The sequence below is a fragment of the Notolepis coatsorum genome, assembly GCF_963971535.1.
Source record: "Notolepis coatsorum genome assembly, chromosome: 5".
Taxonomy (NCBI): domain Eukaryota; kingdom Metazoa; phylum Chordata; class Actinopteri; order Aulopiformes; family Paralepididae; genus Notolepis; species Notolepis coatsorum.
Genome location: NC_140169.1, coordinates 7,846,001 through 7,866,618, shown reverse-complemented (window position 1 = coordinate 7,866,618; position 20,618 = coordinate 7,846,001). Strand labels below are relative to the sequence as shown.

At 41.7% G+C, this 20,618-nt stretch overlaps 1 long non-coding RNA gene across 1 annotated transcript; it reads left to right on the top strand.

Annotated features, from left to right (window-relative positions):
• Positions 1-2,184: 2,184 nt before the first annotated feature.
• LOC311228761 lies at positions 2,185-16,638 on the top strand. The gene is made up of 4 exons (XR_014619685.1): positions 2,185-2,274; positions 4,559-4,628; positions 4,760-4,829; positions 15,063-16,638. It is a non-coding gene; the product is annotated as an uncharacterized lncRNA (long non-coding RNA).
• The last annotated feature ends 3,980 nt before the right edge of the window (positions 16,639-20,618 follow it).

Below are 20,618 nucleotides of genomic sequence, written 5' to 3'. Positions count from 1 at the left end.
GGGCGATAGAACGCCAGGTAGTTTGTTTGCAGGCTGTTTGACGAGGAAATGGGCAAAGACACAGCTCATGACAACATCCCCTCCAAATTCCTCAGAGACTCAGCAGCCGCCATCACCCCAATCATCACACACATAATAAACCTCTCCATAAAACAGGGACACGTCCCCAAGGACTTCAAAATTGCGAGGGTGACCCCTCTGCACAAAAAGGGCAGCAAATTAGACCCAGGCAACTACCGCCCTGTTTCTATTCTCACCTCCATCTCGAAAGTCATGGAAAAAATAGTCTACGAACAGGTCGAAAAGTACCTAGCGGAAAAAAATCTAATCTACGAATTCCAATCTGGCTTCAGAACATCCCACTCCACTGACACATGCCTTCTCTATTTGAATGACCACATCAAACAAGAGGTGGACGCAGGCAAATACTGCGGCATGGTCATGCTGGACCTACAAAAGGCCTTTGACACGGTCAATCACTCCATTCTGATTGACAAGCTAAAAGCAATTGGTTTTGATAGTCTATCAGTGAGCTGGATGCAATCCTACCTTGAGGGGAGGGAACAGATGGTGGAGGTAAACGGTACCCTATCCCCCCCTCTCACAGTGAGCTGTGGTGTTCCACAAGGAAGCATACTAGGACCGCTACTGTTCCTAATTTATGCAAATGACATGTCGTCAGCTTGTGACTGCAACTTGTTCCTGTTTGCGGACGACTCAGCCCTGCTGGTCTCTGACAAGAACAAGTTACAGGTTGAAAAAACCCTCAGCTCGGAACTAGGCAGAATCTGCATATGGCTCGCTGATAACAAACTATCATTACACATGGGCAAAACAGAGTCCATTCTCTTCGGTTCAAATAACAAACTCAGCAAGACCGACGGCTTCTCAGTTACAGTGGGTGACAATATTGTCACAAGGAAAGATGAAATTACCTACCTGGGTTCCATCCTAGAGGCTAATCTCTCCTGTGACAAAATGGCATCCAATGTAATAAAAAAAGTCAACCAACGAACTCGATTCTTGTACCGGATCTCCTCTCTGGTAAACAAGAATACCCTGAAGACTCTGGCAGGAGCACTCATTCAGGGGTACTACGACTATGCTTGCACCTCATGGTACCAAAGCACCTCAAAGGCGCTAAAAACAAAATTACAAACATCTCAAAACAAACTGGTCAGACTACTGCTTGACCTTACTCCTAGAACCCACCTCACCCCTGCCCACTTTGACAACCTAGGATGGCTTAGAGTAGATGACAGAGTACAGCAACTTGCAATGGGCCTGGTCTACAAGATACACTACACGACCAAGGTACCCATGTACATGGCAAAATACTTCCCAAAGGTCAGTGAATACCACGATCACAACACCAGAGGGAGCTCCACAAATCATGTTAAACCCAGATTCGGCTCAAATAAGGGACTAAACACGTTTCGCAATTATGCCACATCAATGTGGAACGCCCTACCCAAAGCTGTAAAGGAATGTGGATCACTACCCACTTTCAAAACCTCTCTCAAGAGACACCTACGGGAGACTGCAATTCAACACTGGCCCCTGTAAATATCCTAACCCAACCCCCTCCAATGTACAGTCATTTACCTAGTATGGTTTTGTCAATAGTCCAATGTACAATTTTGTTTGTTTGTACAGAGTCTCCCCCCCCCTCAATGTACAGTTTTGCTTGTTTATACAGTGTGCCCCCCCCCCCCCCCCCAACCACCTCCAATGTAAATTACCCAGTATGGTTGTCAATATCCCAGTGTACCCAACCCCCCCCACCCAACCTCCTCCAATGTACAGTTTCTACGTCAAATGTATATACTCCCTTTTCTTGACTCCTTCTGTATCACAAACAGTACTGTATTTGCAAATCTGGTATGTCATAAATGTATAGATGTAGCAGTACTGACTATCTGTATGTCATGTATGTCATATATGTCCTGATGAATTGAAAATGGGGGACCCTGGTGTAAACAAGACGAAAGTCTTTCTCTGGTCTGCATCCCCTTAACAATTGTGTGTATTGAGCTGTACTGTATTGTACCCATTCTGCAATCTGTTAATAAAGTTTTCAATCAATCAATCAATCAATCACGGATTGGGCAAACGCGTCAGTGGCCAATCAGAGAGCGTCAGTCAGTGCCAATCAGAGAGCGTCTCCGAGAAATGCGGCTGGGTTTGGTATACACGCACCCTACTCGCTTTGCCCGCAGTATCACTGTCGTCCATCTTTGTTGTTTTGATGAGGAGATACACAACTTGAGAACGGTAATAATTTAACTCTTTGAATTATATTCTTCTTCAGGTGTCACTTGAGACACGTTTGATAAAGATCCAGACACTTATTTATTCAGTTGACATGCACAATGTTCTTATTTGTTTCGTTTGTCTGTTCTTGCCTTTGCTATTAGCAACGTCGTCATCCAGTTTAGCTCAGCAAAGTAACGTTAGTGTCTATAGCTGTCGTCCCGAGTCCAGTAGTCCACATGCTGATCGTTAGCATAGATATATATATAGAACACTCCGCCTTAAGCTATCTAGTGTTCTTTATCTATGGTTGCTAGCTCCTGCTTTCGTCTACAACGAGGGGCTTCTTTAACTAACTCTTCCAATAGCCAGTTTATTTTCTTGATAACGATGTCAATAGCAATATTTCCCCTTGGTTAGACAACTTTGTGACTACCCAAAGAAAGTAAAGAACCTTCCAAACGTATTCTGGACTCCGTGAGTGTGTGTACATCATAATTGTGGATACAGATTTGTATTAGCCATTGGACACGAGTCTGAAACCTTTTTTGCTGCCTGCACTGAAAATGAAATGGTAAACGAAAGTCTAAAGAAATCCTGCTATTACATTAGTCAAAAAGTTGTCTAACCAAGAGGAAATATTGCTATATTGACATCGTTATCAGAACCAAGTTATCCGCGCTGCTCCTGCCCCACGCTTTTAATAAAGGTATTATGAGCAGGTTAAACACCTTTTTTGTTGGTAAATCTATTCCATCATTTCCGACCTACAAACAACTCTTACGTGTTGTGTAGACGTACTTGATGTGGTGGGCGCTAACGTTACACTTGTTCCTAATGTGTGCTCAGTGCTCAGTATATTGCGGTATGTGATGAACACGAGGGTAATACTTATTTGTATTTTCAGACTGTGTATAGGCGCCGATACAGCCTGAAAATACAAATAATTATTACTCTTGTGTGTCGTGTCATCATCACATACCGCAATATACTGAGCACACATTAGGAACACATTTACGAATGTATATAAATGATTTGTTCATGATTAGTTCATTATCTACAAATACCTTATAAATGTATTATAACAGGGTGTTATTATAAAGTGCTACCATATTTTCTGTTAGGATCTCTGTTTAACAGTACTGTATATTTGCATATCTTGTATGTCACAAATGTAACAGTACTGTATATCTGTATGTCATGTATGTCATGATTATATCTGTAGGGGAGAGTGGGGTAAGTAGTGCACATTTTTACTTAAAGTGCCTTTAAAGCAAGGGGATTACAGTAATGCCCCCAACTAAAATATGTACACAGGATGTTCTCCTCTTCTTCATCACTGTCCCCCTCCTCGTGCAGCCCTATTTGCAATTTAATATTTCTAAATGTTTGACTAGTATCCTCAGGTCACATTGCCTCTCTGACACCACCTACTGAATACCCAGAGATGAGCCATGACGTTTATTTATGTCTATAAATGCTGTGTAGTGTGGATGCCTACTGTACATGAGTAGGTTGAGTAACCTACATGCCATTACTGCTTTTTATCTATTGACTCATTATAGCTACTTTATTATCTTGAAATAATATAACGGCGAACGGGTCCTATTTGCAGATGTTAGCTCTGTGTTTGATACTGAGCTGTATATAAAAAAAAATTATATTCAAAAATATATATATATATATTTTTTTCCCCCTCCACAAGTAATACATGATCCCTTGAGTATAGCATGCGATCAATCGATCTGGATTTTTCTTAAAAGGGGAACTATTTGACTATTTCTTTCACTATTTGGGCACTTTTACACAATTCCTGTGAGTCTATGGAACACCTCTGTAATATATATATTTTTTTTATTCATTGTTTTGTATTTCTAATCAAGTCCTCAAAAACAGTATTTTTCTACCTGAAGATCTCGAGCCGTTTTGAGCCTGGGCTCCTAAACCACTGCGCAGTGCCGGATGACTCAGTTCAGTGAGGGTGAATATTGTGAGAGGAGAATTGGAAGAATGCGCCAATATGAGAATTTTGAGACATAGATCATATTAATATAAGTTCACATAGCTAGGAAACAATGCTAAACACTCAAAAAGGCCATTTATAAGATAGTTCCCCTTTAAAAATGCCCATCCCTATTATGAGTATGGGGATAAACCCCTCAATAATCATAACGGCGAACGGGTGCCATTTGCTGATTTTAGCTCTGTTTGATACTGTTCGCCCTCACCTGCTTGTCCAGAAGCTTATGAGTATGGGGATAAACCCCTCAATAATCAAATGGTTTTATTCTCTTCTTACCAACAGGACACAACAAGTCAAGGTGAATGACACACTCTCTCTGAGGTCAAATTCTGCAGCACCGGGGTGCCTCAAGGTGCGGTGAGCTCCCCTCTCCTATTTACACTGTACACCAATGGGCTCATTCTCATGAAATCTTGATTTCAAAATTAGTATGGGGATAAACCCCTCAATAATCAAATGGTTTTATTCTCTTCTTACCAACAGGACACAACAAGTCAAGGTGAATGACACACTCTCTCTGAGGTCAAATTCTGCAGCACCGGGGTGCCTCAAGGTGCGGTGAGCTCCCCTCTCCTATTTACACTGTACACCAATGGGCTCATTCTCATGAAATCTTGATTTCAAAATTTCAAACATAATTTTTTTTAACAAACTTGCATCAACAAATTTCCTTTTCAAGCACTATAAGCCAGGTCTAGAGTATATGTGAATAATAATTAGTTTTTATTTACAATTTAACACCCTTTTGAACACATTTTCCAAAATAAGTCCTTCAAATTTGCATTACCGCAACAGTCTTAAAACTTCAAGACAATAAGAAAAGTGTATACATTTTCAAAGTTTTAAGAATTGATAATTAACAGTCATAGACACATACCTGAAACTATGAAATAATATATATTTTTAAATAATCATTTTTAGAATAGTTTGTCATATTACTCTCATTACCGCAACACCTTCTGCGGTCGACAACCTAATTTTTGTGATATTTCATGGAAACCTGAATTTTTCTTAAAATGTCATTGTAAACATTAAAGCACATAACAAATAGATCATGGACATGCCTTTAGAATCAAATTATAATTGTTCACTAAATTAAATAAACATTAAATTAACAGCTGTTGTGGTAATGATACATGGGTTTCAGAAATGAGATTAATGATTTCGGTAATGATAATATTAAGTATGCTAAGTGTTGCCAGACACAACTCGAGGCTTAATGCCCGCTTAAGCAAGGCTGTTGGTTATTCAAAGCAAACCACTTGGTGTGTCTGATTAGCCACAAACACCAAAGCAGAAAATTGGAAAGTTTCACCGCACCGTTTGGCTACAAATCGACTTTAAACAGGACATTTTGGTCCATAAGGAATGAATGGGAGAACATTCTAGAACATTTGGATGTCACAGTATGATGTCATAATAGACATTCTAGAACATTTGTGTCACAGTATGCTGTCATAATAGGACATTCTAGAACATTTGTGATGTCACAGTATGATGTCATAATAGACATTCTAGAACATTTGTGGTGTCACAGTATGCTGTCATAATAGACCATTCTAGAACATTTGTGATGTCACAGTATGATGTCATAATAGACCATTCTAGAACATTTGTGATGTCACAGTATGATGTCATAATAGACATTCTAGAACATTTGTTATGTCACAGTATGATGTCATAATAGACATTCTAGAACATTTGTGATGTCACAGTATGATGTCATAATAGAGGCATCACCCACACTTTCACAATTTCCCTGCGCGGAATTGTCTAGTTTTACTTGCATCCCAAAATGTAGGTAACACAACAAATTACATAATTATGAAAACCTCTAATTTACTGTCTTATTTGTCAAGTTAACACAGTGAACCTTTTTAACTCTTTCAGTGCCACTCACAAGATTTCTCGTGTTTTTTTATAGGTGGTTGCTAGCCACTCACGAGATTTCTCGGATTTTTTTTTTGTTTTTTTGCGCGATCTGAAAAATTATTGCATCACCCGAGCCTACCCGAGTATAGCCGAGGGGCGCCGACGATCACTGTGGAAAAAAGCGCCCCCTGTCGTCTCCCAGATGACATAAGTGATTTTGGAATGGACTCAATGAAAATGAATGGGGGAAAAAATCCGGTACTCCACATTTTCCAGTTCACTGATCCAGCCGGGGTTACCAGAGTTCATTCTGGAGCCTCAGATCCCCGCGGATCATAGAGATCTACTGTGTCGCGTTGGATCCATACACCAGGGTTTCCGTTAGAAAAAATTGTTGCCGGTCTCAGGGTCCGGTAGATTTTTATCTACCGGTCAAATGAGAGAAATTCCGGTCAGAGTTTATTGAGCTTAAAAACAACAGGCTATATAAAGAATGACATCCTCAAGGCATGTAGATTTATAATATTTTAACTTAAAGCTAGGCTACTTTTGCGTATACAGTCATTATATTCCAAATAAAATAAGTCCAGAGACTCCGTGCTGCTGCCGACTTTAAATCAAATAGACCTGTGTCTGTGGGCAGTCGGCCCGACATTAATAAACAGCAGTCTGTTATAATCACATTTATGAGCTAACGAATTCCGTTATATTGGACATTTGTATTAATTATATCAAGCGAAGAACTGAGAAATTTGGCAGAGAGACGGCAACATTATCGTGGGTTTGCGTGATGTATATCTCCACCTAGTCCCAACGACTTGGTGCTGGTCATAATGTCCGGTGAAAACAACTCCCTCCAAGCACAACTTGACCACCCGAACCGTACCAAAACAGGCCAAAATTAAATAGCCCATGCGACGAACGATTCATTACATTCGTTTCATCGTTGCTCCACCAAGCAGCCGGTCCAACAATATCAGCGCGAGCGCCGCAGTTAGTTTGCAAGAAGCATCCAGCTGCAGACCCGCAGAGCAGCTTTCCAGGTCTGGGGACCGCACTGTGCCAGCAAAGCTGGTGGGTTCTGTGGGTCTGCAGCTGCATGCCTTCCGCAAATCCAGCAGCAAGCTCTCGCTGAGCGAAGCAACGACAACAAACGCAATGATTGTTTCGTTCATCGCATAGGCCACCCAACTCCAGCCCATCCAAATACAATTCAAATAATCAAACTGTGCCCAGAGGGAACTATTTTCACCGGACACTATGACCGGAGAGATTAAATTTGTCGGACTTCAACAGATTTTGCCAGTCAAATACCGGTAATTACCGGCTAACGGAAACGCTGCCATACACGTATCGATTTTTTCGAATGGTGATCAGGAATTGGAATATACCAGTTGGATACCATCTGATGTCAGGTAAGGACTCTATGTTATCAGTGGTAGGATAATCGGAGTAAGTTTGATGAAGTTATAAGCTGTTTTGTGAAATGTCTTCTTTCGGTTTCACTGTAAAACTCCGAGAGGAAATCAACGAGGCGATTATCCGCGCGCGGCCGTAATGTGCGTGCGTGCACGTATAATATTGATCATCTAGCGTTTATTTGAAAACGATTCATAAAAAGGCCGACGAATATCAACGTTGTGGAATATTCCACTAAAAGATGATTTTCATAGAATGCTCCAGAATGAGCTGTTTTTTATATCAAAACGGGGGCTTTTCTAACTGCTCTGAAACGGCAACGACGCGATAAAAACACAATCTGCCTTCACAGCACTGTCTGGAACATAGTCTTTGATAATGCGATGGGCAGATTAGACACATATCCATAATTTAAAACATAGATTAGGCGATATTAACGTTAACATTGGCGCCGATGGTGGCATTCAAGCGGTAAAACGGAAAACCAGGCGTGGCATTGAAAGAGTTAATGAGAGATTATTTCAGGGCTTGCCAACGCTCACTGACTGCAGTGACTGGATGCTTTCATAAAATTGCAACTAAGGCATTTGCATATCCTGTCAATCAAATTAAGAAAAAAATGCATTTGTTCAGCTCAACTCACAACTTTATTCTGTTTAACAACATTGTTTAAAAATACAATAAGATGCAATCAATATACAGAATAATAACAAAAACAAACAAAACCTTTTTCATAGAACAATCACTGGTTCAGGTCATATACTTCAAAAAGTGCTCTAAATACAAAAAAAAATAACCCAAACAATCACACATAGGCCTGATAAGCAAAATGTGCAACTCTGAACCTTGCTTAGATAATACAATCCATATAGGCCTAAGATAAATGTGTATATTCTTGTTAAAAACAAGTAGGCCTGTACAAAATGAAATAAAAAACAAGGACACAATCATGACAAAATGGTTGTCATGTATAAAACATGCTTAGACCTGTAGAACCCCCCACCCCACAACACGCATTTACACACACTTCTTTGTGTATTTAGCCCAGATCTCAGCTGAAACACTAAAATGACGTGCAGAGGATGTGGCAGGTAGTGGCTCCGGGATGACACATTTGATGTCATCCAAGTAATACCACACTTTCTCTCCATCGAACCTCCGAGATGGAATGTAGAATTTATTCTCTCCAGCACAATTCATCGTGTCAACTTCATATTGATCATCCACAATCTGTAAAGGACATAGGTAAAAGAAAAAGTACAAAACAGGACTCAGGATTTACCATTAACAAGTAACCTAGTGTCCATATCTAAAACTAGTTCTACATACCTGTGTGATGGTGCCAGGGAACAACTCTGCATCATACTCCACAAGGACCCACTTTCCCACGTCCAAAACAGGTCCTGGCTCTGCATTCTCCGTATCTGACTCCACATTCGCTCCTATGAAGGAGCACTCTTTTGGGAGAAAGCATCCACAGGCACTGCCACAAAAGCAGGATACGTCCCGGGTCTGGATTACCCCTGGTTTTGTAGATGTCAGCTATAAACAGAAATTAAACAATAAATGTATTAAAAAAGCATATGAATCAATAAAGTTAAGCCAACTTATGACAATTAATTAATTAAAACACTTAACAGGAGCACTCATTCAAGGGTACTACGACTATGCTTGCTCCTCATGGTACCAAAGCACCTCAAAGGCACTAAAAACAAGATTACAAACATCACAAAACAAACTGGTCAGACTACTGCTTGACCTTACTCCTAGAACCCACCTCACCCCTGCCCACTTTGTCATTATGAATTGAAAATGGGGGACCCTGATGTAAACTAGACGAAAGTCTTTCTCTGGTCTGCATCCCCTTAACAATTGTGTGTATTGAGCTGTACTGTATTGTACCCATTCTACAACCTATTAATAAAGTTTTCAATCAATCAATCAAACGTGTTCAACCTCATGTCACATTGACCTACCTGGTGAATCTTCATAGTCCCGGGCACTGTATTCAGGGCTGGAGGAATCAAATCGTGGGCCGAAATGATCTCCTCCTCTGTTACCATGTATAGCCTTACAGATGAGTGTGTTGCCAGTTGCTGATGCAGTGTGTTGGTGTCTGGGATGCTAGTTCCATAAGCAACAAGCCGGTCTGCTAGGTTCTTGAGTGCACCCCCTACCCCATCAGGGGCACCCTTGCCATGAGATGCCTCTGAGAAGTTCCAGGTGACATATTCAAACCCTCTCATGAAAGGCACTGTCGAGGCCAGATAGAATGCTGTCTTGTTGCGGTACTGGGAGGTGGGTCCATCTGAAATAAAATGGATGTGCTTCACTTCTGGATGTTCCTCCCGGATGGACTTGAGCACTGGATTAAGATGAGCCCACGTTGCAACAGCATCATGCTGTAGGGACGCTGACAGAGAGGCAAAAGACTCCACACGTCCCCCACTCAGGTATTTGACCCCAGTATGAAGCGTCACTTGCTGGTTCCCGCCACCAAAGTGGGTGTCTTTCACTTCCCTGGTGTACTTACAGCTGTAGTTCTCACTGTAATCAATGTGGACGGCCACCTCTTTCTCAGTAAGGTTCTCCTTGAGTGACTTCAGCCTCTGGAACTGGTGCTGGATGTTATACACATGAATGGCCAGTTTATTTACATGGTCCTTAGTGAGGTCAACAAGTTTGTCGATAGATGTGTGTGTCTTCTCCAGTGCTGTGTTTTTGACATTCGTCTCCTCCAGTGCACCATCTTTTCCCTTTTTTGTGATTTTACCTGTCCGGGTAACCCACTGGTCCCAGGAAATTATGTTTCCCTTGGTTGATGGATCAATAGTTGTAGGGAAGGTTTTGCCTTGGCATTGAATGCACCTTCTGTACATGCATTCCACATCACTTGAGCTGCAGACACAGGACTCAACTATTTCAGTTGTGGATGGTGTGGCAACAATCCCAAGCTGGTGAAGCTTCTTGATTTTGAATAGGAAATTCTCGTGGATTTTGCAGGCACAGGTTTCTCTTTGGGAAACGTTGGGTCTCACGATCCAAAAGGGCTTCAGTCTGCAGAACTGAGCCCTTGAGAGTTTGTAGCGAGGGTGCTGACTGAGAAATTTAACATGTAGTCTCTCCATAGTGTCAGTCAGTGCCCTCTTCCTGAACACTTGTCCTTTCTTGCGGACTTCCCCTGTTTTGCCATTGATGACGGTTGAGTTGTCATCCTGATGCAAGAAACGACTCACAACATGTCCCATCAATCGTCTCTGGCTGTTGTTGGGCAGGGTCTTGGGCTCTCTCCGGTGGGTGGCTCTCTTCTCAATGGTGCCTATCAAAGGTGCTGGTCCTTTTTTGTTTTTTTCTTGTAGCCTTCTAAGCTGCTTCGTTAGGTTAGAGTATTTTCGGGACTGGATTTCCAGTTGATCTTTTGTCGCCCTCAGTTTTGACCTCAGTGAGGTTATGGTTGCCTCCCTTTTTCTTCCTGCTTTGGGGGTGGAGGTCTGCTCTGGTGTTGGGCAGTTCAAAGGTGGCTCGGGAGGGCTTGGTACTACCTGGACATCCTGCATTCTCCTTTTTCTTCTTGCTTTGGGGGTGGACGTCTGCTCTGGTGTTGGGCAGTTTGATGGCAGTTCTGGGGGGCTTGGTGGTACCGGTAGGCCTACATATTGCTCCAGTACCTGTGCGGCATCTGGCTCATTGATGGAGGGAGGGGTCAAATCCAAGATGGCATTCAGTGTTTTCTTTTTAGCATAATGCCTGTTCGAATTTTCTCTCCATTGTTTTTTTTCCTTTCATATTGTTTGGAGGTAAGATCTTCCATTTTCTTGATCTTACCATTTTCCTTTCGTTTTTGATATCTAGAAATGAAAAGGAAGCATGCCATAAAATTAGGAAAAACATCTAGAGTTTACCTACTTATGTATTATGGTTGTACGTCTATGTATTGTCATATTTGTCTGAAGTCCTTTTTACTAACTGAACGAATGAATGATTGTATATATTTTTTCTTCTTTGTTTATACTGTTATCACAGAATGATGCAGCACTGATGTTTCAAGTAAATATTCCCCTCTGGGACAATAACGTTTATTCTTATCTTATCACCCGTCCGTTACTATGACATTATTTATCAGTACATACAATGTATCCATGCCTGTAGCTAGATGCTGAAAAACAGGGATATTATATGTATTGTGTGTTATCTCTCCACTCCATGCTATGGTAGTGCTTGTGCCAGCACAGGAGATACGATTACAATTTATTTTTTATATACATTATATAAATAGGCTCAGGAATCAGGCTTGTTAAAGCTAATTGGCCTAATCCATGTCAAAAAGAGTAGCCTATATAGTAAATGTATACACACACACAAGAGAGAGGGATAATAGCTTATAGCAGACTTAATGATTTTACAATATTTATTAATTATTATATAATTTAACTATCCAGTTCGTTTTTATAGTGTAACATTTGGCTACTTTATTGAACGTAGAGAGAGACAGGCTCAGCCCCCCCCCCCCCCCCCTTTCCACACTATTGGAACTCCACGAAACTAATTTCTCCTGTATCTGGAGCTATTTAGCTTAGCTTAGTTAGCAGCTAACGTTAGTTAAAGGGGACATGCATTGCTATTCCTTGCATTATTTGGGCAACTTTACACAATTCCTGTGGAAGACATCTGTAAGGTTTTTTTTCAAAAAAATTCATTGTTTTATATTTCTAATGAAGTACTCAAAAGCATCATTTTTCAGCCTCAGGATTTCAGGCTGTTATTGGATGGGCTCCGCCCATAAGCGCTTTCAGTGACGGTCACCCACACATAGGGTTGGGCACCGAGAACCGGTTCTAATAGGAACCGGTTCCTAACTTCCGGTTCTGGAATAGTATGAAAAATAAATGAATTTCCTGCGAAATAAGCTGTGACCTGTTTTGACCTGCACCTCAAAGAAGCGGAATCGAGAATCGGTTAGTACAGGAATCGAAATGGAGAATCGGAACCGGAATCATTCAAATCCAAACAATGCCCAACCCTGAGCGTGATAAATACGAGAGAGAGCGAGAGAGAGAACGAGCAAGCGAGAGGGAGAGAGAGAGGAGAGATGTGTCCCCGACACACACGCAGTCATGTTTGTGTGTAAATGCTCCGACGAGAGAGAGAGAGGATAGATGCGTCCCGACACACACGCAGTCAAGTTTGTGTGTAAATGCTCCGACGAGGGAGAGAGATGGCGCACACACATTTACACACACTTCTGCACGGTCCCGCCGGTCCCTCTCTCTCTCTCCCTCTCGCTCGCTCATTCTCTGCCTCTGTCAAAACCCGTTTGAGGAAGTGTCGGGTTACACTATGCGCTACAACTAGGGATGTCCCGATCACGTTTTTTTTGCTCCCGATCCCGATCATGTGATTTTGAGTATCTACCGATACCGATCTTTCCCGATCCGATAATTTTTTTTAAATATATATACTGTAATTCCTCTAATAGTAACTCCGGCTTGTATTTGTTTCAACTGTAGCGGATACCAGGCTTGTATTAGGAGGAGGCATGTATAAGAGAGAGGCCTATATTTCTAATTTTCAAACAGATCATAATGAATAAATCAACATTTTGTGTCAGTTTGAACCCAGTAAAATGTACTGGGTTCATTTATTGAAACCAAGCACTGTATGAAATACGGTAGTAAACAGTGAAATTACAGGTGGTCAAAAAAAGTTAAATAAAGTTAAATAGTGCAATCACAATACTGGTATAATAATAATAATAATAATAATAATAACTTCGTTTCATACAATTCTGAGGTAGGCTTACTCTCTTGGTAAACATTAACACCATACCATTATATGGTATTTACTGCACAGCCAGGCCAGCATATAACAACAATAACAAAATATACCGGCTTGTATTAGGAGGCCGGCTTATAATTGCTTAGCTCAACAGCGCACCCGGTCATTAATAGAGACCCGGTTTTTAATTGAATACCGGTTACTATTAGAGGAATTACGGTATATATATTTTTTTTTATCCCAATTTCTCACATTACATTCACCCTGAATGTTGACGTTATCCAGGTGAAAAGTTAACTTCATTCAAGCGAGGCATTGCAATCCTTGACATAAATCATTTGATGTATAATTAAATCAAAGGAAATGCGTTTGGGTCTGAGAGTGTGGCTGGTCTGCTGTTCTGCAGCTGGATACTATTGGTTTGTTTTGGCAAAATTCTTCTGCTCTGTGTGACAATAAATAAATAAATGATGATATGCCATTTAAAACCAAAACTAAGGCCTCAGTATGAGTTTAAGACGTGAACATGGTCATGTTTGTTGAATAAAAAGAAAAAAAATATCCCCCTTTTTTTCTTCTTTTTTTTGATCCCGGTCTTCGGAAAATCACGTGATCGGCCCCGATCACGTGATCGGATCGGGACATCCCTAGCTACAACCATAGAGGGAGCGTTACTGCAAATCAGTACCTTATTCACGGCAGCAATACCGTCAAATCAGAGCAGCTTAGTTGAGTGAGGGAAGATCTCGTGAACGCAAGACTAGACTGATGAGTCAATATGATAATTAACGACACAGACCACATTGATATAATCCCCAATTGCTAGGATACAATGCTGAACACTGGAAAAGGCCATTTATAATGCATGGGACCTTTATGGTTTTTACCGCAACGTTTATTTATTTATTAGACCCGTTGCTTGCGGAGTTTACATAGAAACAGCACGACTCGCAAGAGGAGTTGGCACAGGCTGGCATAGCTTTTAAACCTGAAGGTGGCGGGTATCGGGCTCAGCCCCTCCCTTCCAGCTGGAGTTGACGTGAAACATCAAATGCGAGTGAATGTGCACTGTCGAGTCCTGGCTCTAGGCAGAATCACGAATACTCGATTAAGAGAAGTTATTTATATTTCGAACGTGATTCATTGCGCACTAGTTAGATGACACGTTGCGAATGTTATGACTTTGAAAGTCTGCCATTTCCACCGCAAAAGGCATACAAGTAACAACAATATGATGCATCGATCATGAATATGCAAATCAATGAAACTTCATAGTCGACATGGTCGATGAATCGTGACAGCCCTAGTAAATTGTAATGAACCAAAGGAGAATATAAATTATTATAATTCTTTTTTCATCTTTGACGGTGAATAACTATGCTGACAATGGCTAAAAGATGCAACTGAGCTCATTCAGCTACTTCTTAAGATCAAGTATAGTCAATATCTAAACAAATTAACAATGGGCAGATCATTTACAGAGGCTTTTGTAGATGCAGTACTGGATTTTGCCATCCGGACACATGCAATATGAATGTAGAATATAAAATGCCAGGCCTATAAATGGCTTTATAGGGTCATGTGAGGAATCATTTGAAAGGCCAGAATCTCCTCTATTATAATACCATAGTTAAATCTGTAACCCTCTTACATAGAAACTAAATCACCTATTCTTTCTTTCCTTCCTCTCACACACTTCTCCATCACTATCTCCCTCCAGATAGCTGTCCTGTCAGGCCTGGGAAGAAACCAAGAGTTAATGTACTAGACTCTACTGGACCAAGACCTTCTACTAAAAACCATCTGGATCAAAACGTGCTTCTGAAAGACATATTATTGCAGGCAACTGCCCAGTATTTTAACTAAAGTTGACCAGTTTTCAATACCAATCTTGGAGCAGATTCACTTTTAACAGTATAATCTGTAATGTTGTTTAACAGTGACCTCTAAGCAAAAGAGCCCTGCTTAGTTGGTACTGCACTTTATTTACTTTTCTCAGATGTGTGGGTTAGAATTGAATGGGAGTTGAAGAGGTTGTTATTGTCTGGCCACACCTCAGGTTCTGCCAAGAGGTCTGGAGAAACTCGCACTATAAACAGATCAGACCAAAACATGTAAACAACGTGCAATACGAAGCTGGTCTTTGTCTAGAGGTCACTGTTTGACTGAATTACATATGCTATCGTTAAATCACATACAAGAAAATTTGAACATTTTGGGAACTTCAGAAATATAAACTAAACCAAATACAAAACACACAATCTGAGTTCTTCATTGGAGTGCTTCTCTCTTCTCCAGGTACAATCACAACGACAAACGGAGATAATGGCTGAGTCAAGGCCTTACTGCTGTTACCAATGTGGAATAAGCTTCATAAGAAAGCACCATCTTAAAATACATCAGCGTATTCATACAGGAGAGAAGCCCTACCACTGTGATCAGTGTGGGAAGAGCTTCAGACACTCTACAACCATAGAGGTCCACCTGCGTATTCATACAGGAGAGAAGCCCTACAACTGTGACCAGTGTGGGGACAGCTTCAACAACTCTCGAGGTTTAAAGCAACACAAGCTTATTCATACAGGAGAGAAGCCCTACCACTGTGACCAGTGTGAGAAGAGCTTCAGTCAATTTGTAAACTTAAAGAGACACCAGCGGGTTCATACAGGAGAGAGGCCCTACCACTGTGACCAATGTGAGAAGAGCTTCAGTAACTCTGGCAACTTAAAGAAACACCAGCATATCCATACAAAACTAAAACTGTAGAGATATGCTTTAATACTGGACAGAAATCCAACTATTGTGATCCTTATCAGAAGAACTTCTGACCCTCATCTTCAAACACCAATTTTACCAAAACCCCGGAGACGCTAGGATTCGCCTGTTCGAATCCAGCTCACAGCTCCGGGGTTGTTACCAGCTTGGCTGGCCGTTCACACTAATACAATTGGCAGTATTAGAGGGTGGGAGAAGCTGGCGGGGTGGGTCCGGGTCGTTGTAAACAGCGACTCCTACAGTTCGGTCGGGGTGCCTGCTAAGCGCGGATAGGACCTGAGTGGGATAGTGTGATCCTTCCACACGCTACGCCCTCTCAGAGAATATCCGCGCTGCCAGGTGAAAAGAAGCGGTTGATTGGCTGGACGTGTGTCGGAGGAAGCACGTGATAGCCTCCACTCTCCCAGACCGACTGTGGGGGGTAAGTGCGCAGCGACCAGGAAGGGGACTGGGAATTGGCATAACGACTAACATTGGGATGGGAGAAAATCGGAGGAAAATGGGAAAAAAAAAACACAGAAGTTTGTGAGCAAAACAAGTTAAAATGACAGTCAAATATTACAACTTGTTAACAGGGAGAGCTGCCAGCCTGTGCCAATGACATCAACATGTCTCTGTTTATTTTAGTTTTAAAATAAAGACACCACTAGAGGAGCCAACCACTGTTTTCCACAGACGTATTCTATTTTAGTGCCTTTGAATAATCTATTTAATAATTTTCTGTTTTATTTTCCTTGTGGGCCTTTTTGCTTTGCTAAAGGAGGGGCTGAGTGGTAGACAAGCCATCTTGCTTTATTGTGCTTTATTTTGTGGTTAGAGTCACCTTAGTTTGCTGTGAGTAGGTAAATATTTAGTTATTTGGTTTGAATTAGTTAGTGGTGTCTAGTGGTGGTTTATTTATTTTTTTATTTTCTTTACATCTTTTACATATAACTACCATTACTTCCCTGGTAGTACAGTTAAGCCCCACGTGGTTTATTTTCTTGTTCATTTCTTGTTTATTTGATATATACATTAAATACAATAGTACTATATAAATATGACCAGACCACCCCTCCTTTATTATGGCCAGTCTTTTATTTGATTAATTGTTGATCAAATCTATGATTTTAGTATATCGGCCTCTGGCTCTTTTCATTAGCATTTCCAGTTTTATCTGGGTCTTGTTTGTTGAGTATCAGCCTGGTCACATTTATATATAAAGTGCAAAACAACTGTAGTAGCCTAAAGTCCATAACCAAATAATTGTAGTAGGCTACAGAGCTGATCACCAAGGAGATATAACTTCAATTTGGCTAAATATACACTAATACACAGAATTTAAAGCTGTAATTATTATTTTCTGACAGTCTTTTTCAAATGTTCAAACCTTCTTATCTGCTATCAAATTGTCTTCTTGATTCATGGTATTCTACTCAATCATCTCAGTTATTCCATAGTTTATTTAGTTTGTCGACAAAATCTGGACTGTGTTTTACTCTGCCTGTTTGTTGACAATAATGAGTGTGCTCTCCCGTCATCCATTCAGAGTGATTGACTGATTGACACCAGCTGAGTGATTGACTCATTACGACCAGCTGAGTGTGTGTATATAAGAGCGACCTTCACAAATAAAAATGTTGCTTCCTTGATACACAAATCCTGTCTCACAGCGTTTTATTCCTTCTCTCTATATACTGTATAGTCCAGGTTATGATGTCTAGCCAATACGCAATATCCGACATTCAACAGGTTATGGGCCCAGAGCGCTAGAATCATGACGACCAGACAATCGGAAGGGAATTCGCGTTGGTCTCGTCTAGCGTTTGACGGAGATGAACAAAAGTATGAACTGTGGGAGACTAAGTTCATGGGCCATCTCCGGCTACAGAGACTAAAGGACACTCTCGAAAAACGGATCTCCCTGACGAGGCGTCTGCTGTCGAGTTGAGAGAAGATGGTGAGAAAAACGCATTGTGTTGGAGCCAAAATGCCCTTCTGTTTATTTAGTTTTATTTTAACTCACGGTGCAGAGGTTTGGCATTATCAGTCACCATGGCAACCACCACAGGGGGTGGTTACCCATATATACTGATCAGTGGGTGACGAGCCCCAGGTGCGCAAGGGGAATAGCCATACAGTTTTTGACCGTGTTCGAGATGTGCTGTATAGGTCGGCGGTCAGTGTTATTAGTAAAAAGAGTTTTTGTATATATATTTTGGTTGATAAGTCAATAAAAGGATTGGCATATCGAAAATGATAAGAGCTCTCTGGACATTGAATTATTTAAGCACGCGTCTAACTCAAGCCAGTCCACTTGCCCCTCGCAGTAGGCTTATGTAAAGGAGTCTACATTAGTCAAAAACTAAGGCTCTTCGTTTGAAATGGACAATTGCCTTTGTTACTTATTGGAAGACGAGGATAATCGCGCTCGGCGCTCAAGATTCATTCAAACAGCTGATCAGCGAGACAGCGCGCTCTGCGCTCAAGATTCAACAGCTGATCAGCGGGACGTGTGATCAGCTGTTTTGGTTCACCGTTTCGCTTGGAATTGCGCGGAACGTGGACAATCTGGACCAAGCTGCCCGGCACCAGCACCGTCGGGGAGCGGACGGACCGGGAGGAGCAGCCCACCACCGTCAAGGAGCGGACGGCATCACCTGCCCCAGCACCATTTGGGCGAGGGAACGGACCAGGGAGCTGTCCACGGTACCGCTGTCCACGGTACCACCGTCAAGGAGCGGACGGCATCACCTGCCCCAGCACCATTTGGGCGAGGGAACGGACCAGGGAGCTGTCCTGCGCGCAAGCAGTTTATTGAATAGCGCTCGGACAAAGAGCGCTGTTTGATGTTGAATAGCGCTCGGACAAGGAGCGCTGTTTGAAGACTTTTCGAAGTTCAAAGAATAAAGTCAAACGGCCCCGACAGCGCTGCGCAACGAACAGGTATGTAGCGCGCTACCGGTATATCTTATATGGCCATATACAAAACAAATGTGTGCACACACAGGGTCAATTGAGAAAAATATAAAAAGGGAAAATTCCAATGCATTGGTGGTATATGGTTGTGCAACCCGTTCGTGTGTGTGTCTGTCAAGGTTTGGTTAGAACGTCATGTGATGATTAACTGTGGGTTTTGTTTATTGTGATTTAACCAAAGGTACCGTTTCATATTGAATCTGTTGGTCTTATATTGCTGAAATGAATTCTGATAAAGGTGTTCAGAATCCAACAGAGACCAGCGTTATGGTTGAACAGCCCGCCACGGCTGAAACTCATTGTAAAGAACCTTCATTGGTTGAAAAGTCACAGCCCACACCCACAGTGGCTAAAACACAGTCCGAGGTGGACACAGGTCAAATCACACACAATGTTGATACCGATCAGCAGGTCACAAAACGCAAGAGTAAATTAACACCAGAGGCCCTATCGGATAAAATTGACACATTACATAAATTACATAAATCTAAATTTAACAAGGCTTCTAACTTGCAAAAAACGATTTTGGGGTTAATGCAAAGTGGATGCAAACAGGAGGTGCAATGCGCATTTATGCAATATCTCCACATATGCAAGGAAGCAGAAGCAAACCAGGAGGCTCTGTTGCCAATAGTACCTCCTGAGGAAAGGGGAAAACATGACATTTGGTTCAAAGCCAAAATGATCAATGTCAATGACTTTATTGATCACATGAATGCATGGACAAAAATGACCAAACCTGTGGAAAGTGTTAATGAGGATGAGGAGGACGTGCAAAATCTAATTAATCCAAATGACAGCATTTCTAATGTGGGAAGTAAAAAATCTGCTCACAAAGGTCACACAAGGTCTGGTACCAGCAAGTCCAGCAGGTCCAGCAGATCTTCTACCTCAGCAGCTCGCTTACAGGCCGAGGCAGATAGAGCTTCACTTGTGATTCACGCTGCAGCGTTAAAGGATAAACACGCTCTGGAGGAGCAGGAACAAATGCTAAAAAAGGATAAACACGCTCTGGAAGAGCAGGAACAGATCCTGAAACACGCTCAGGAAGCCAAGGAACAGATCCTGAAAAAGGATAAACACGCTCTGGAAGAGCAGGAACAGATCCTGAAAAAGAAAAAGGAAACGATGGAGCTTGATGCACAATTGGCAGCTACCAACGCAAGAATAGCAGTATTACAATCCCCCAGTCACCAAGCTCTTTCACTCACACAGTCCGATGGAATGGACTCCTACTACAGGAAAGGAACAAGGTTAAAGGAACCCTCAGTCACTCTCAATCCTCGGGCAAAAGAATATACATCACTACCACAGCAACCATCTATGCAACCACCAGAACTGCAGCAACCATCTGCACAGCAATCATATGTGCAACAACCATCACTATGGAAACCACAAGCTATGCAACAGCAACAAGCACCCATTCAACAACCACCACCCTGGCAAATACCACAAGCTATGCAACAGCAACAAGCACTCATTCAACAACCACCACCCTGGCAAATGCAACAACCTATGCACTTGATGCAGCCAACACCCATTC